Source organism: Chiloscyllium plagiosum, unplaced genomic scaffold (genome assembly GCF_037043375.1).
Source record: "Chiloscyllium plagiosum isolate Xiang-an unplaced genomic scaffold, Cpla_swu_hap1 HiC_scaffold_19, whole genome shotgun sequence".
Lineage (NCBI taxonomy): Eukaryota > Metazoa > Chordata > Chondrichthyes > Orectolobiformes > Hemiscylliidae > Chiloscyllium > Chiloscyllium plagiosum.
In genome coordinates, this window is record NW_028270157.1 from 19,011,879 (window position 1) to 19,030,267 (window position 18,389).

The window sequence follows — 18,389 nt, forward strand, 5'->3', positions numbered from 1 at the left end:
TTCTTGAGATCAATGCCCATCTTCTGCAATCCCTTTAGCCCCAAGGACTATATCTAACTCCTTCATAAGATCCTCAAGCCTGCTCCACCATTCGATAAGATCACAGCTGATCTGATTGTAACCTCAACACTTTTACTCCTCACAACCTTCAACACCTTTGTTAGTCAAGACCTCAAAGAGCTACAAAAGCAGAAATTGCTCTCAGCAGGTCTGGCAGCATTTGAGGAGAGAAATCTGAGTTAACATTTTGGGTCTGGTAACCTCTCCTCAGAACTGAGGATGTATAGATCTACATAATATTAAATATTCAAGGGCCCTGCCTCCACTGCTCTCTGGGGAAGAGAGTTCCACAGATACTCAACATTCAGAAAACTTTTCTCTTCACCTCTGCCTTCAATGGAAGAGTCTTATTTTTCCATTGCATCACCATACTCCCATCTCTCCCACAAGTGGAAATATCCTTTCAATGTCCAATTTGTCAATTACTCTCAGGATCTTGTATGTTACACTTATCAAAATAATGGGAGGTATATAAACTGACATTTAATATCTCATGATGGGATAGGAGGGACAAACACTTCCTTTCTGTCTGTGCAATACAAACAGAAGTTCATCTACGTTCTCTCTGTAGAAAGAAAGTACATGGTTTAACTAAAAATCTGGAGCAGCCATGCTAAATATTTGCACTCTCACCTGTTATGGTGTACTGATATCCATTACCTCTTCCACACAGCTACTGCTAACATTAAGTTAGAATCATACAGTACAGCCCAGCATGTCTATACCGTCAAAAATATACTACTTCCCACACTAATCCCAGTTTCCTGCAAAAGATTCGAAGTTGAAGTTCTTCTTTGTCTCACACCAATTACTGGAGAATGGGGTGTTTATGCAAAGGCAGTTATTAAACAGAACATAGAACAGTACAGGCCCTTCGGACGTTGATGTTGTGACAACCTTTTACACTATTCTAAGATCAAACTAACCGACATACTCTTCATTGTACTATCATCCATGTGCCTCTCCAAGAGTTACTTAAGTGTCCCCAATGTATCTGACTCTACTACCACCACTGGCATTGCATTCCACGCACCCAACACACTTTGAGTAAAGAACCTACCTCTGAGATCTCCCCAAAACTTCCTCAAATCATCTTAAAATTATGATAGCCATTTCCACCCTGGGAAAAAGTCTCTGACTATTCACTCTATCTATGCCTCCCATCACCTTGTACATCTCTATCAAGTCACCTCTCATCCTTCTTCGCTCTAAAGTGAAAATCCTTAGTTCCCTCAACCTTTCTTCAAAAGACCTGCCCTCCAGTCCAGGCAGCATCCTGGTAAACCTCATCTGCACTCTCTCTACAGCTACCAATGTTAATATGACAATCCGAAAAATAAAGCAGATCTTCGATCGCAAAAACGTGACTTAATTTTTGACGGAGTTTGGTTTGAGCCAAATGTAACAGATGCACGACAGTGGGAGAACTGAAACCTCCTGAAGTTGCAAAAAATTGGTTGTCACAGCAATTTACGTCCTGGACATTAAAACTAAAGTCCAATCATGTAAATTCTTACCAGCTCAAAGTCGATTTTGAAACAGGCACACAGACTTGTTACGACCAGCTCGGTTTCTGAAATAAATGAAGGACTGCTCAGTAAATTTGATTTAAACATTTTAATATTAATAGAACATCAGAGGTTTGCAATTAAAAAACTAAAATAGATGGCACACTTGTGTAGGTTCCTTTCATCTAAAATTGAAGCTTTGCAAACTTTTATGTCAGCATTTAGTCTCTCCTCTAATTTTCTATTCCCAGACTCTGCAATAGAATGTCAAATGGCCTCAGATATCGTGTGCCATTTGCTTTTATCAATTCTTGTACAGTGATCTGCAGGAGCAGGGGTTACACTTCAGAAACATTCGACACACTGCATGCTTGAGACACTGAGAAAACAGGTTTGAATAGTGGAGGGCAAAAGGGCAAATGGATGCATAGCTAGGAAGAGCAGAAGTAGCCCAGAGTTCAGTGATGCAAACCATCAATCTGTATGTCTAGTGTTATAAAAGTCAGCAGGTACAGTACCTGTCACTGACAAAAAGTGTGGTGCTGGAAAAGCACAGCCTGTCAGGCAGCATCCCAGGAGCAGGAGAGTCGTGTTTCGAGGTTCAGCAATGCCTGATGAAGAGCTTGTGCTCGAAGCATCAACTCTCTTGCTCCTCGGATGCTGCCTGGGCTTTTCCAACACCATATATTTTGACTCTGATCTCCAGCATCTGCAGTCCTCACTTCCTCCACAGAACCCATCACTGTCCAGACAGTGCAAAAATAAGCCAGCAGGTTGCAAATTCACCAAAAGCCCTACGTCAAACTCCACACAGTAACAAGGGACTCAGAGACAGTGGGTTGCTGTGTCACCGCAGTCTTACCAGAACATAGAGGCTGCTCTCTCATTAGACAGAAGCAATTGATGGTATTTAACCTGAGGGTCACCAGACCTCAGGTGAGGGAACAGGTTGAGTAGGAGAGTCCTTCATGGTAACCTCAAACTGGTGAGGGGAACTGAACCCACACTGCTCTGCAAACCAACCATCCAGCCAACTGAGCTAAACTGAACCTGCAACAGTGGGTATCTTTTTTTAAAAAACTGAAATTAAATGCAACTTTGTTCCCAGTGATGTATGTATATAATCTAACCCCAGCAAGGCCCACCTGATTCCGCAGCCACACTGGCACCACCCCCACCTTTTCCTCCACTACATTGATGACCGTATCGGCGCTACCTCGTGCTCCCACGAGGAGGGTGAACAGTTCATCCACTTTACTAACACCTTCCACTCCGACCTCAAATTTACCTGGACTGTCTCAGACTCCTCCCTCCCCTTCCGAGACCTCTCCATTTCTATCTCGGGCGACCGACTCAACACGGACATTTACTATAAACCGACTGACTCCCACAGCTACCTAGATTACACCTCCTCCCACCCTGCCCCATGTAAAAACGCCATCCCATATTCCCAATTCCTTCGCCTCCACCACATCTGCTCCCAGGAGGACCAATTCCAATACCGAACAACCCAGATGGCCTCCTTCTTCAAAGACCGCAATTTCTCCTCAGACGTGGTTGACGATGCTCTCTACCGCATCTCCTCCACTTCCCGCTCCTCCACCCTTGAACCCCGCCCCTCCAATCGCCACCAGGACAGAACCCCACTGGTCCTCACCTACCACCCCACCAACCTCCAGATACATCGTATCATCCTTCATCATTTCCGCCACCTCCAAACGGACCCCACCACCAAGGATATATTTCCCTCCCCACCCCTATCAGCGTTCCGGAAAGACCACTCCCTCCGCGACTCCCTCGTGAGGTCCACACCCCCCACCAAACCAACCTCCACTCCCGGCACCTTCCCCTGCAACCGCAAAAAATGCAAAACTTGCGCCCACACCTCCCCCCTCACTTCCCTCCAAGGCCCCATGTCCGTCACAAATTCACCTGCACCTCCACACACATCATTTACTGCATTCGCTGCACCCGATGTGGCCTCCTCTACATTGGGGAGACAGGCCGCCTACTTGCGGAACCTTTCAGAGAACACCTCTGGGACACCCGCACCAACCAAGCCAACCGCCCCATGGCTGAACACTTTAACTCCCCCTCCCACTCAGCCAAGGACATGCAGGTCCTTGGCCTCCTCCATCGCCAGACCATGGCAACACGCGCCTGGAGGAAGAGCGCCTCATCTTCCGCCTAGGAACCCTCTAACCACAAGGGATGAATGCAGATTTCTCCAGCTTCCTCATTTCCCCTCCCCCACCTTATCTCAATCCCAACCCTCGGACTCAGCACCGCCTTCTTGACCTGCAATTTGCTTCCCGACCTCTCCGCCCCCACCCCCACTCCGGCCTATCACCCTCACCTTAACCTCCTTCCACCTATCGCATTGCCAACGCCCCTCCCCCAAGTCCCTCCTCCCTACCTTTTATCTTAGCCTGCTTGGCACACCCTCCTCATTCCTGAAGAAGTGCTTATGCCCAAAACGTCAATTCTCCTTGCTCCTTGGATGCTGCCTGACCTGCTGCGCTTTTCCAGCAACACATTATTCAGCTCCACCTGATTAAAGCCAAGATGTGGAGCTGCCGGCGTTGGACTGGGGTGAACAAAGTCAGAAGTCACTCGACACCAGGCTATAGTTCACTTGACAAAGGGGCAGCGCTCCGAAAGCTTGTGATTTTAAATAAACCTGTTGGACTATAACCTGGTGTCATGTGACTTTGACCTTGTCCACCTAATGGAAGGTCAATAATTGATCTGTGGTAAGCCGTGCTCTGTTGAATGTCATCTCCTAGTTCTCTTATGGCCAGCACATTCACCAAGCTGTGTCCTGCTTCCACCCACAGATGCATTGCTGAGCCCACCCTCCAGTGGAGAAAGGAGTTGTGTAATTCACGACGGAGGATCATAACAGGTTAGTCTGTGATAAATCTGCAACCACGAACTGCAGTATTGAAACAGCACAACACACAACATTTACACCCATCCTTTTAAAATATATTGAAGCTTTTGCTGTGTGTTTGCTACAGCTGATTTGTGGGCAGCTTTGTAGTACACAGAAACCTAGGGGTTCAGGAACATAGTTCGTTGAAAGTTGTGTCGCAGGTAGACAGGGTGGTTAAGGTGGTGTTTGGAATGCTTGCTTTTACAGCTCAGACTACTCAGTATAGCAGTTGGGACGTCATGTTGAGGTTGTACAGGACGTTGGTGAGGCATCTTCTGAAGTATTATGTGCAGCTCTGATTGCCCTGTTATAGGAAGGATATTATTAAACTGGAGGGGGTTCAGTAAACATATCCAATCGGCTCTGCTTTAACGTATGTCTCTTCAACATGAATTGGCTTTAATGTGATTGAAGAATTTAGCCCGTTATTTTCCTTAACCTGTATTGACTATAACATGATTCCGGCCCCATTAGTTTAAATGGCGCTGTAAGATTTTCTTCTATAACGAGACCGTTCGAGAACAGAACTATTGCGTTATATCAGAACTGACTATACCAGGGTGTTGCTGGGAATGGAGGGTTTGAGCTGGATAGGCTGGGGCTTTTTTCACTGGAGCGTCGCAAGTTGAGAGGTGACCTTATAGAATTTTATAAAATCATGAGGGGCATAGATAAGGTGAATAGCAAAGATCTATTCCCTAGGGTTGGGGAGTTCAAAACGTAACAGTATATTTTTAAAGTGAGGGGACAACGATTTAAAATATGACATGAGGAGAAACTTTTTTTTAACACACAATGTGTGTTTGGAATGAACTACCAAAGGAAGTTACAATGTTTAAGACATTTGGATAAGCACATGTATAGGAAAGACTTGGGGGGACTATGGGCCAAGGTGAGATTGGTTTAGTTTGGGAACGTGGTCAGTGTGGACTAGTTGGACCGGAGTCTCTTTCCGTGCTGTAGGACCATAGTGGGAGAATAAGAAAACACATTAGTACAACCATAAAGCAGGATTAAACAAAGGAAGTGCTTAAGTTAGCAATCAGTGTCAAACTAACCAATGGGAGGACTACAGGCCAAAAAGATGATGCCCAGAAACTTTTACAAGAGCCATGGGACTCAGCTGCCCTTTTCAAAGCTGTTCAGCAGATTTTAACGTTCTAAAATAACGTGCCCACACTCAAGGAGTAAAGTAGTTCGTTCACAGAAACGTGAACAATAAACTGAAATGATTCTACACAGTCACTTAGGGGAGAAGGTGGTGTAAAGGTAATGTGAGTGGTCTGGTAGTCCCAGAGGCTGTGGGTTCACGCCCCACTGCCGCTGGATTTTTAAATTCTGTCATCGAAACACTGGGAATTTAACACTAGCCTTAGCGATGGTGACCATGACAACGTGACTCACTAACGATTTCAGCAGCCAGCGTGTGGACCTTTAAAGTCCGTGTGTGGCATCAGCAGGAGAAACCCAAGGTGAATATGTAGTATCCATTCAGCTCAGAGGGAAAATTGTTCAGTAATATCGCTGGGGAAATCTGCTGTCCTTACCTAATCTGGCCAATACGTGACTGCAGACTGACATGACTTCAGTGTAAGGGTAAATCAGAAGAAGCCTTGCCACCAGCACCACATCCTACATGAAAGGGTTCGACAAAAACAAATTCCAGAGAGTTCTATTGGCAGCTACTTCCGCTGACTCGGCTTTGTAAAATTGAAAATTGCTACGTTGTTCAGATTTTTCTTTTTCTTCACCAGCATTAGACAACCACAATATCAATTAATGTTCACAAACACCCACAGCCTTGCCCAATTTCAGTCGCTCTGATCCCTGGATCCATACTGTTCCAACACATTGGGCAATGTTTCCAGTCAGGATTATGTTCTACCCTGCATTACGAATGGGACAAGCAGAATGAGCCAGCAATCATGTCCCATCACTCCACCAGTCCCACCAATCATATCCACGTGTTGGTTCAATCACTAACGTGGCCATTCAATCCCCTTCGCCTTATACTCTCCAGAATAAAAGAGACTTTCACCAGATGTCTCTAAGGAACTCAAAATAATTCATTGGTTATAATACAAAACTTATCCTTAAAACAGGGTCTTGGGAATTCATAAGATTAAGTCCAGAATATGCCAACCTTAGACAGAAGCCCTCATAGGCCTTTCAAAGCTAGGCTATCAGTGGCTAAAGATCATAAACACCATCTCCTAAAAACTTTTAACTTAGAATCCCTACAGTGCAAATGGAGGCCATTCAGCCCATCAAGTCTACACTAACCCTCCAAAGAGCATCCCAACCCCCACTAACATAACAAACCCACTTAGCCTGCACATCTCTGGACAATTTAGCATGGCTTATTCACCTAACCTATACATCTTTGGACTGTGGGAGGAAATCAGAGCACCAGGACAAAACCCACATGGACATGGGGAGAACGTGCAAAGTCAGTCACCTGAGGTTGGAATTGAACCTGGGTCCCTAGTGCTGCGAGGTAGCAGTATTAACCACTGTGCCACCTAAGTTCACTTGAGGTCCCTTAACAACAGGTTTGAAGTGTTGACACCAATTCCCCAGAAACTGTATGGTAAAAATCCTTTTCAATTCAGAAAGTGCCCAAACAGTTCCTGTTTTTCACAAAGTCCTTGAAAAAGAATATGCATTCGCAATACCTACAAATCCAGCAAAGTGCATCTGAACCATGCTGAGATGGTCACTATTTGCAAAATAACTGAGCAATCAAGACGGGGAAAGCAATAAGATCACAAAATTGTTACAGCAACCTTATCATTAAAGTTAAATGATGGAGCATCAATCACTATTTTCAGAGAGTTCCAATCTCTTACCCTCCTTTGTCTGAAGGCATGTTTCCTAATGTCACTCCTGGAAGATCTAACTCTAACTTTTAGAATCTGCTCCTAATCCTACATCACCATCCCCTAGCAACTCCTGAAATCATTTCTCTCTATCTACCTTGTCTATTGCCATGAGGAAAACCCACACTTCTAAATTCCAGGGAAAACAACCCAATTTGTTCAATCTCCCACTCATACTTAACTCTTGGAATCCAATGTCATTCCAACAAACCTATACTTCACCCTTAAGGGCAATATTTCCTTTCTAAGATTTAAATCCAGACAAAAGGGAAATGTGATAACAGCATTCTCATTTATCCTTAATGCTGGAAACAATCACTGGAAAAATTTTATCAAAACGCCACAGAATCTTAATTTACGTGCAAATCTGGGAACTGTGAAGCCAATTATTCAACCACCAAGGTCGAAGCTCGCAGTTGCAATATTTGCCAGGTCCAACCATATGTTTTTCACAAGCTATTCAGAGACTGACCTGTATATCTGTTTATTTTAACTCTCACCTGTTTATAATCACCTCCTATTTCTAGTCTGTATATGCATGTGGTGTTAATATTTCTTCCTGTATGTAGTTAGCTCACTCACTCCCTTTGTTAATTAAAGAAAGGCTTGTTGATTAATTTCCTTTTAAAACATAAATTCATTCGGATCTGGGAGAAAAGTATCCATAAAGGAAGGAATACTTTTCAAACTAAGCTAGTTGCTACAATCTGAGGATTTGTGAATAAAGAGGAAGAGACATTTTAGTCCTCCTAGCCCCAAGAGGTGAACAGTTTGGGTATCAGGTCTGGAACCTCAATGAATTGGAGAACCTAGAGTCTGATCAGATCGCTGTCAATATCTCTTTGTAATTTTATACTTTCATCGACACTTGGCTGCCAATCCTTGCGTAATTTTCAGATTTAGATGTTGGCTTTCTATCCCATTGTTTAAATCATTTCTGAATAAAGGGATCAATTAGAATTATTGTCACATGTACATAAAAACACAGTGAAATGTTTTGTCATGTGCAAAAGACCACACCTAGACACCATCTTGAAACACTGATTATAATGGCGAACTTTACTGCAATAGCATTAATCTTTCTCTCTTCTTGTTACTCTCTGCTACTCCTGTGTTTGCTGCTGATCACTGGTGGGGTCTCTGTAACGGTCTCACATCCGCTATTGCCACCCCGCCCCCCACCACACCCGCAAACGTAGCAATCCATCTCTGCTGCAGCCACAGCTGCCTCCCATTACTGGGAGGAGCCACTTGCGTTGCCACCCTACTAACTAATATGCTTTCCCACCATCTCTACCCCCATTCACATTGTACTCAACAGTCGATCATAATGTGGTTACGTTGACCATCATGATGGAAGGACAGAGTGATACAACGACAGTAAGCGTTCTACGCTGGGGGGAAGGCAAACCTTACAAAGCTGATCTGGCAGAAGTAGACTGTAGATTACTTGAAAGGAAAGTCACTGGCAAATCAGTGTGAAACAAAGGGGAGATTCTATGGGCATGTTCTAGACAAGTACCCACAAACTGAAAGGATTGGCACTGCCAGATCTCAGGATCCCTGGCTATCTGGAATCACATGGGAAAGGAAAAGCATAAAGATTAGTGTTTGACAAGCTCAAAAATCGTAATACTTTAGGAGGATTACAGATTAAATGGAAGCGAAATGAGAGGAAATTGGGCCAACAAAGAGAGGATATGAAAAGAATGTTGGCTGTAAAGTTAGGGAAAATCCAAGTAATTATTATTGCAACATTAAGAGCAAAAGAGATGATGAAGGAAAAGGTTGGGCCTATCACAGATGTATGCAGTAACTTGTGTGTCGATGCAGAAGAGGTGGATGGGTTCTAAATGAATATTTTGTCTCTGCTTTACAAAGGAGAGAGACAATGTACACAGTGAGAGGAGGAATGTGAAATTTTAACCAAAGTAAATATAATAAGAAGGGACTGGCCTCCTTGAAGGTGGATAAATTACCAGGGCTGAATAATCTTACTTTACATTGTATCCTCTCATCATTGAGGTAATTCCATTCACAATCAAGGCAGTGATTGTAATGAAGTCAACCAGTTGGACCTCATAGAACATGAGTCAAAACATGTGATGCTGGAAAAGCACAGCCAGTCAAGCAGCATCCGAGGAGCAGGAGAGTCAATGTTTCGAGCATAAGCTCTTCATCAGGAACTCATTGAACTCGGAGTTCCCTGATTGGGGATGTTAACCTGGTCCAATCAGGGAGCCCTGGCTGACAGATATATATAAACAGGAGTCTCAGATATTCAAACACTCAGAGCTGGCTGTGAGGAAGCTGGACCATTGCCAAGGAATTTCCAGGTGTAAATAAAGAGTGACTTGGTGACAGTATACTGACCTCTGTAGAGTTACTTCAGTGGCAATGAGAGTGGGACTAAGGATCTAACAATGCAGAAGCGCCTACTAGCTGAATCCCAACTGGACTTAAAGCCAGTTGTAGTGCCTGTTTGATCATTGGAAAATGTAGCAAATAGAGCATAAGAATTGCAGGATTTTCTGATGGAAGTGGACACCCTCATTAGTCTGACTGAGCTTGGGGAACAACACTTGAGTGAAGACAATTGCAGAGCCTCACTCAGGACATATCCTGAGCAGAGGGGCTCTAGGTCAGCCCACAGCAAAACCTCAAAACAGAACCAAACCTCGGCTAAAAGGTTAAAATTTTCCTCAGGGTCAGGGCCGCCAAGTCATTATAGTTGCTGCTGGTAGGAGAAAGTGAGGTCTGCAGATGCTGGAGATCAAAGTTGAAACTTTATTGCTGGAACAGCACAGCAGGTCAGGCAGCATCCAGCGAACAGGAGATTCGACGTTTCGGGCACAGGCCCTTCTTCAGGAATGAGCAGAGAGTGTTCAGCAGGAGAAGATAAAAGGTAGGGAGGAGGGACCTGGAGGAGGGGCGTTGGAAATGTGATAGGTGGAAAGAGGTCAAGGTGAGGGTGATCAAGAAGAAGACTGCAGGTCAGGAAGGCGGTGCCGGGCTGGAGGGATCCAGCTGAGACAAGGTGGGGGGAGGGGGGATGAAGAAACTGGTGAAGTCCAAGTTCATCCCCTGCGGTTGGAGGGTTCCCAGTCGGAGAGAGAGGCAGAGAGCTTCTTCAAGGAAGGCATCCTTGTAAGAGGATTCGCAGTAGGTTGAAATCTTCGAGGAGAAAGTGAGGTCTGCAGATGCTGGAGATCAAAGTTGAAACTTTATTGCTGGAACAGCACAGCAGGTCAGGCAGCATCCAGGGAACAGGAGATTCGACGTTTCGGGCACAGGCCCTTCTTCAGGAATGAGCAGAGAGTGTTTAGCAGGAGAAGATAAAAGGTAGGGAGGAGGGACTTGGAGGAGGGGCGTTGGAAATGTGATAGGTGGAAAGAGGTCAAGGTGAGGGTGATCAAGAAGAAGACTGCAGGTCAGGAAGGCGGTGCCGGGCTGGAGGGATCCGGCTGAGACAAGTTGCTGCTGGTATGCAAACTCAAGATAGCAAAAGAGTCCTACTGGACCTAAACTGAGTGAGAGATCTCAAAACGCTGGTATCTAGGAGATGCACACCTTGGGAAGTCCACCTACATCTGGTTTTGTTTCGCAATATCCAAATCAGATACAAAATAAACATCTGGTTCAACAGTTAAACCTTTGACGGAGGTTGATATTGCTGCGGCCATTTCAGTGATTGCATAACCAGTCTTGAACAAAATTCACTCTCGACTCCAACCCTTAAGTTTGCATAAGGCCCTGGCTAGAACCTATACTGGGAAACCTTTCCAGTTTAAGAGTACAATTGAGGAGAAGCAGCTGGCTCAGTTACCACAAACTGTAGTAAAAGGCTCAGGCCCAAGTTTGATGGAGGAAAGTTGGTTAAGTTAGATTCACCTTGATTGGCTTAATATTCTTCTATTAGAAAATAACTGCCTGAGTGAGGTCCTAATTAAATGCCGCATGTTTTTCAAGAAGGTCTATGGATTATCAAAGGAGCCAAGGCTTCCTTGCATGCTGACCAGGAGGCAGTTCCATGATTCTGCAAGGCCCGGCCTCTGCCATTTGTCTTAAAGGCAAAAATATGGACAGAAGTCAGAAGGCTGGAAAGCGAAGGAATCATCAAACCAATCCAATTGTGGAATGGGCAGCATCAGTCATACTGATTGCGAAGTCTGATGGGTGGGTTTATCTTTGTGGGGATTTTAAACAAACAGTAAACTATTTCTCACAGCTGGATAAATACATCATCCCTCGCATAGAGGACCTATACGCAAAACTGGTGAGGGGGGTGGCTGTTCTTCACAAAGCTGAACATAAGTCATGTGTACTTGCAATTGCCATTAGATGAGGATTCCCAGAGGTATGCTACAGTTAATACCCATAATGGCTTGTACCAATATACAAGGCTGCCATTTGGGCTGTCATCAGCCTGTGCCATTTTTCAGCAGACAATGGGGTCATTTTGCAAGGTCTACCCTAGATCATCATTTATCTAAATGACGTGCTAATAACAAGGAAGACCAATAAGGAGCAATTAGAGAACTTGGACATATTCCTTAGACATTTCTCCCAGGTGGAAGTGCACGTTGGAAGTGGAATATGTGTATTCCAGTCACCCCAATTGACCTACCTGGGCTACAGAAGTGAACAGGACTGGGGTACTCCTGTTGGAAAATATAGTGAGGGGGATCAAAGGTGTCCTGGCTCCAGGTCTGCACCAAAGCCGAGGTCTTTTCTTGGGCCACTGAATTATTACAGAAAGTTCATTATTGCAGAAAGTACCTCCATCCTGGCACCCTTACATCAACTCCTGAAAAAAGGGTCAGCCTTGGAAACGGTCACATAGCCTAGCCCATAGCTTTCAGGGACCTTTTTCGAGAAGTGGAGAAACAGCGATCATCCTCAAAGGTGTTGGCTACACTACGATCCCCAGCAAGATCCAGTATTGACATGTGATGCCTCCCCATACGGCATTGAAGTACTATTAGCTCAGAGGTAGCTCAGTGGACAGGAATGCCCAATAGCGTATGCATTCAGGACTTTGGCTAATGCTGAGCGTTGATACACCCAGATAGAGAAGGAAGGTTTGGTGATCATATTTGGAGTCAGAAAGTTTCACCAGCACCTTTGCGGATGTAAATTTGTAATAATAATGGACCACAAACCCCCTGGCCTTCCCTAAAGGAGGACAAGACAGTTCTGCCCATAGCTTCAGGCTGAATTCAGCAGTGGGCTCTAATACTAAGTGTATGTAAGTACACGTTGGAACACCGTCTGAGAGGCAAAGTAGCAAATGCGGATGCATTGAGCTGCCTCTCACTGGCAGATACACTATAATGGTTTTAAATTTTTGGGGCACACTTCCAATTACAGCTGACAATTCCAGACTTTGAATGCAGAAAGATCCGGTCCTCGCAAAACAGAAACAGCGGGTGGTTATGTGGGGAAAACAAAGGGCCATCACAACCAGAACTGAAACCTTTTTGGACCTGGAGAGACCAGGTCATAGCAGAGGACGGAATATTATTATGGGGAACACGAGTGATTGTCCCGAGTAAAGTTACCACGAAATACTGGCTGAACTCTACCAGAATTATCCAGGGGTTTTCAAAATGAAGATGTTGGCGTGAAGTTATGTCTGGTGGCCAGGATTGGATGCAGGCATAGCTGTGTTGGTGGGGCAGTGCCCAGAGTGCCAACAAGGACAAAAATAACCTCCAGCCGCTCCCCCACATTCATGGGAATGGCCGGGTAAACCCTGGATTCAGTTACACGTTGGCTATTCGGTCCTTTCATGGGCTCAATGTTCCCGGTCATTGTGGACGCCCACTCAATAGTGGCTGGATGTGCAGAGAGTTCATTTGTCAACCATGAGACGATCGTAGAAAGACTGTACACATGTTTTGCAATACACAGGCCCCTGGGAGTGCTGGGCACAGATAACGGGCCATGTTTACGAGCATTCCCTAAAGCAAAATGGGATTCAATATGTAAGGACAGCTCTATTCCACCCAACATCCAATGGTTTGGCAGCAAGAGCGGTCCAAACTTTGAAGGCAGGCTCAAAGAAACAGCCTACACTTCACTCAATACCAAACTGTCCCGGTTCCTATTTGATTTTAGGATTACTCCTCCCCAGTAGAAACTCTGCTGGAGCTATCCCTGTACTTGTATGAGAAGACTCTGCACCAGGTTAAATCTGATCTTCCCAGACCTGGGGGCGGGGGGTACATCAGGAACACCAATGTTGGACGCCAGACTCCGCCAAGCAAGAGAAACAGTTTACTTCAAAGGATGAAGTTTAGTGCAGGAACCATGGGAATGGCCCTGGGTGGTAAGTGGCATGGTCAACACGAGGTCAGGATCAGTGACGTATAAAGGCCGGGCAGGTGTGACGATCCTGAACATGAACAATATAAAGGCAGCAAACTCACAAATGGTGCAGGGGCAAAACATGCCTTATTCCTCAGAACAGCCGAAAGGCTGTTGGAACTCATTGATTCTGCCTCTCCATCAAGTGTTGAACAGACCCCCTGAATCTGAGATGGACCTGGCGGATCTCGCCGCATCAATGCCTTTGCCGCTGGAAGAAGAGAAAGAATTTCTCCCAAGACACGCTGGGTGCAAGAGGCAAGCTCATGCGTGTTACACACTGTCCCCTATACCTGACACAGAGCCAGAGAAAACTGACCCAGTGTCAAAACGTCCCAAGGGGTCTATAAGTAAAAGGATCGGCCTCTATCTTCAGACTCAGAGGAGGAGGAATGTGGTGATTGTAACGAGGTCAGCCAAGTGGACCTCATAGAATATGAGTTCCCTGATTAGACCACGTTAACATTCCCTATCAGGGAGCCCTGGCTGACAGATATAAACAGGAGTGTCAGAAGTTTTGTTCACTCTGAGAGATGACTTGGAGGAAACTGGATCAGTGTCAAGGACTCTCCATGTGTAAGTAAAGGGTGATTTGGTGACAGGATACCAGCTCTGTGTAGTTATTACAATCACAAAAGTTATTGATCCTCTCGTACCATTTGCCCTGCCTTTCCTGTAGTCTGGGATAACCTGGGATATTTAGTTCCCAGTCCTGACCACCTTGTCACCATGTCACTGTAATGGTTATTCATGTTGTACCTTACAAGGTTGAATTTGATCCAGTAATTCATTCAATTTATTCTCTAGCCTCCATATGTTTGTCTAAAGAACACTAAAACTGCCCTCCTGCTGTGAATACTTTAACAACACCGTTCTTATTTCTCTCTCCTGCTTTAATGACATCACATAGTTTTGTGTTCTCGTTTGATAAGGATGCAGCATCATTTCACAAAATTTACCAATGTGATGCATTTATAGAAAACCTGTTTTGGAGATAACCTTTAATCAGACTAGTGCAGCTCCTGCAAATTTCCTCAACTTTCTAAAAGGGACAAACCTAAGATACAAGACAGACTTCAAAACTCAGTGAAGTGTATGAACTAAATGAATTATCTGAAGCAAATTCTAGAGGATCTGGAAACCCTGCTGTATGGGGCGAGGAGTAGAGTTCAACGTAACTTCACAGAGGCTGTGCTCAGAATAAAGGCAACATCAGCATTGTCATACTGGGTGATTAGGCTGCTCTCACATTAGAGAGAGGGGAACAAAACTGACGATGGTTTAACCAGAGGGTGACCAGACCTCAGGAGAAGAAAGAGAGCTGTTCACAGTAACCACTGCCAATACAGGAATTGAACCCATGCCATTGGTGCTATGTAACATTGCAAACCAGTTGGTCTATCCAACTGAGCTAAACGACCCCTGTTGGATTGCACCAAGACACAACTTTGTCCTAATCTGGAAGTTAACTGAGAAAAGTCAACTTCTGAAGAGGTCAAACTGAACTCAGAATGTTAACTCTGTTTCTCTCTCTGCAGATGCTGCCAGACCCGCTGAATTTCTCCAGCATTTTGTGTTTGTTCCCTAAAGATCTTACAAATTTCAATGAGATTGCCTCTCAGTCTTTTAAACTTAAAGGGTATAGGCTGAACCAGTTCAACTTTTCTTCATAAGTTAAGCTATTCATCCCATATATAAGGTGGGTGAACCTTCTCTGAACTGTTTGTTGATCTTGTTTGAAAAAGATGCAAAATTATACAGCGTGCTCCAGGTGTGGTCTCACCCCTGTACAGCTGTAGTACAACTTCCCTATTTTTATATTCCATTCCCTTGCAACTAATGGCAACATTCCAGTTACCTTCTGAATCGCTTACTTTACCTACTTACTAACCTTATGTGATTATAAGCAGGACACCTAGATCGCTCAACCTCAATTCTGCAATCTCCATTTAATTTATACCCTCTCTTCCTATTACTCCTACCAAGATGGGCCAATTGCGCATTTTTCCACATTACACTCCCCCGGATACCTTCTTCCCACTCATTTAACCTGTCTCTATCCCATTACAGACCTTCCCTTCTCCTCTTGGTTTCCCATCTACAATAAAACCACAGAACTGCAGATGCTGAAAATCTGAAACAAATAAAGAAATTGCTTGAGAAACTCAGCAGGTCTGGCAGCATCATAGAAGATAGACAGCAGAGTTAACATTTCGTGTCCAGTGACCCTTCCACAGAACTCCTCCTTCACTGGACCCAAAATGCTGTCCATGCTTTCTCTCCACAGATGCCGCCAGACCTGCTGAGTTTCTCCACCTATCTAGTTTCCTACCCATCCTGGTGTCTTTGGAACCCTTGGATAACACGCATTTGAAAGTACAAGAGAGTTCACAGTTCAAAACCTACTCTTCCCTTGGGACATTAATCCATGAATAACATAGCAGCAAAAACCTGATCTCTGTTCACCTATGGCAAAGAATATAATTCAGTCTGACAGAAGGTTGTATTTTATATTAGAGAGAAGTAACTTCAGCTGAAACATACCATTCCTCCAGCCATTAATTTGCTGTGAAGTCCAGTTCTATTTAACAGTGCCTGGGGAATGAAAATGCTAATATTGTTGCAGGAAATCAAACTTTGCGAGTTTGAAAGAGAGATCAGCAAGATAAAATGTCACTTAAAGACCCGAACCAGCCTCCCTAATTGTGCAGTTTCCATTGATGTCAAACCCTAGCATCTCCTCCTGTAGTATAAACTGGGCTGTTTGGCTGTGAAGGTTTGCTCATGCTAACCAGTGGAATATGTATTTGTTGTCAGGAAACGCTAGGAGCCACCAGCAGATAACCAGTAGCTCCACCGCAATGTTCACACTCCAACGGCTTGTGGTTATGAAAGATTCTAACCAGTCACCTTGACTTTATGCTGATTAAAGCTTTGCATTTATGTAGCACATTTCATGTCTACAGGGTAATGCAAGTGCTTCACAACTAACAAAGTACCTTTCATGCGTAGCTGTTACTGAAGTACAAGTCTGGAGCTACAAAGATCCCACAGAAAGCATTGACAAAAGTGACCAGACAGGTTCATTTATAAAATGTTGATGGAGTGAAAGATATTTATTAAGGCATCAAGAAATGCTACACTGCTCCCCAAAACATTGCCATCAAAATCTTGACATCCACCCTACAGTGGTGCAGCATTCCCACAGTACAGCCCCTCCGACAGTGTGGTGCACCCTCAGTATTGACTCTCCGACAGTGCGGTGCTCTCCCAATACTGACCCTACGTCAGTGCAGCGCTCCTTCTGTACTGACCCTCTGGCAGTGCAGCACTCCCTTAGTACTGACCCTCTGACAATGCTGCACTCCCTCAGCACTGACCCTCCAACAGTGTGGCACTCCCTCAGTACTGACCCTTCGACAGTACAACGCTCCCTCAGTACTGACCCTCCGACAGTGTAGCACTCCCTCAGTACTGACCTTCCGACAGAGCGGTGCTCCCTCAGTACTGATCCTCTTACAGTGCAATAGTCCCTCAGTACTGACCCTCCAACAGTGTGGCACTCCCTCAGTACTGAACCTCCAACAGTCCAGCACTCCATCAGCACTGAACCTCCAACAGTCCAGCACTTCCTCAGTACTGCCCCTACGACAGGAGGCACTCCTTCAGCACTGACCCGCCAATGGTCTGGCGCTCCCTAAGTACTATCTCTCCGACAGTGCGGCACTCCCTCAATACTGACCTCTGACAGTGCAGTATCCCTCAGCATTATCCTCCAACAGTGCAGCACTCCTTCTGCACTCACCCTCCCACAGTCTGGCGCTCCCTGGGTACTGACCCTCTGACAGTGCGGCACTCTGTCATTACTGACCCTCTGACAGTGAAGCACTCGCTCAGCACTGACCCTCTGACAATGCTGCACTCCCTCAGCACTGACCCTCCAACAGTGTGGCACTCCCTCAGTACTGACCCTTCGACAGTACAACGCTCCCTCAGTACTGACCCTCTGACAGTGAAGCACTCGCTCAGCACTGACCCTCCGACAATGCAGTGTTCCCTCAGCACTGACCCTCGACAGTGCAACACTTAGTGCAGAATCTGACCCTCCAACAGCACGGTGTTCCAGCAGTACTAACACCACCTGCGGTGTGGCATTCTCTCACTACTGCACTGCTCCTTCTATCCTGACTCTCAAACCGTACAGTTCTCTCTTTGTATCACTCTGGGAATGTCATTGTAGATTTTTTGTTCCATTCTCTGATGTATAGGTGATGGTGTTACCATTTAATACAGTCGCACGATTTACATTACACAACAGTAACAAGAAACACACATCCAGATAAACAACTCGCGGCACTGACGCAAACTGATAGTTAAACTATTAAGGATTCAGATACACTCACAGACACCAAACGTGTTTCAACAACTCAGAGTATTGCAATGAAACACAAAGCAAAATACACCCAAACAGAATAAGGGTTCACAAATTTAAGGCAGAGATGGGGAAGAATTTCTTCTGTCAGAAGGTAGTGAATCTGTGGAATTCTTTACCTCAGGAGTCTGTTGTGACTGCATCATTATGTATATTCACCATGTGAAAAGGCAGATTTTTAATCACTGAGGGAGCATTGTGGCAAA

General features: G+C 45.0%; 1 protein-coding gene across 1 annotated transcript in view; it reads right to left on the minus strand.

Moving 5' to 3' along the window:
* LOC122559795 (tetraspanin-9-like) overlaps nt 1-18,389 on the minus strand; it is a 190,992-nt gene that overhangs the window by 151,751 nt on the left and 20,852 nt on the right. Inside the window, exon 3 of the mRNA XM_087997082.1 lies at nt 1,578-1,633. The gene's annotated coding sequence lies outside the window, so the exon portion shown is untranslated. The remainder of the gene's footprint in view (nt 1-1,577; nt 1,634-18,389) is intronic.